The sequence below is a fragment of the Varanus komodoensis genome, unplaced genomic scaffold, assembly GCF_004798865.1.
Source record: "Varanus komodoensis strain SLA01 unplaced genomic scaffold, ASM479886v1 scaffold222, whole genome shotgun sequence".
Taxonomy (NCBI): Eukaryota; Metazoa; Chordata; class Lepidosauria; order Squamata; family Varanidae; genus Varanus; species Varanus komodoensis.
In genome coordinates, this window is record NW_025335611.1 from 52,626 (window position 1) to 53,448 (window position 823).

The 823-nt window shown below is 51.4% G+C and overlaps 1 non-coding gene across 1 annotated transcript; it reads left to right on the forward strand.

Moving 5' to 3' along the window:
- On the forward strand, positions 1 to 73 carry TRNAK-CUU. Its single transcript has one exon. It is a non-coding gene; the product is annotated as a tRNA-Lys (tRNA).
- The last annotated feature ends 750 nt before the right edge of the window (positions 74 to 823 follow it).

Below are 823 nucleotides of genomic sequence, written 5' to 3' on the forward strand. Positions count from 1 at the left end.
GCCCGGCTAGCTCAGTCGGTAGAGCATGAGACTCTTAATCTCAGGGTCGTGGGTTCGAGCCCCACGTTGGGCGCAATGTTCTTTATGTTTCCTTCCCTAGGTGATGGAATGGGCTTCCATGGGAGGTGGTTGAAGCCCCATCAGTGAGGGTGTTCAAGAATAGGCTGGACAGGGACATGGTATGAGCAGAGCCATGAGCAGAGCCAGCTGGAGTTGGGGGTCAGACTAGATGGCCCTGGAGGCCCCTTCTGACTCTTCTCTTCTCTGTCTTCTATTCAGAAGAAGCTTCCAACAAATTCCAATTTCTGGGAAACCCTGTGCCAGCTTCATTGCTGGGGAAGGACCCACAGTGCAGTCCAGGAGAGCTTTCCTTAATTTCCCTTTGCTAATCCTTTCCCCATCATTTCAACTTGTAGGAACAAAATGAGCAGTGCTTAAGCACAGCTTGTCCATGTGGCTGATCATGACTGAGGCCAGCAGAATGTTTTCTCACTGCTGGGAAAATCACGGAATGATTGAGGAATTTTGCGGATGGTAAGCTGGGCCCTCCCAGGAGATTCATCTCTTCCCGATACTGGCTGGGGATGATGTGAGCTGTAGTCTTGAGGGCATGAAATTGCCTCCTTGTTTGGCATTATTGTTTCCCTTTGTTCCCTATTCGTTGCTGTTGTTAGTTGCGAAGTCGTGTCTGACCCATCGCGACCTCATGGACAACATTCCTCCAGGCCTTCCTGTCCTCCACCATCCCCTGGAGTCCACTTAAGCTCGCGCCAACTGCTTCAGTGACACCATCTAGCCACCTCATCCTCTGCCATCCCCTTCT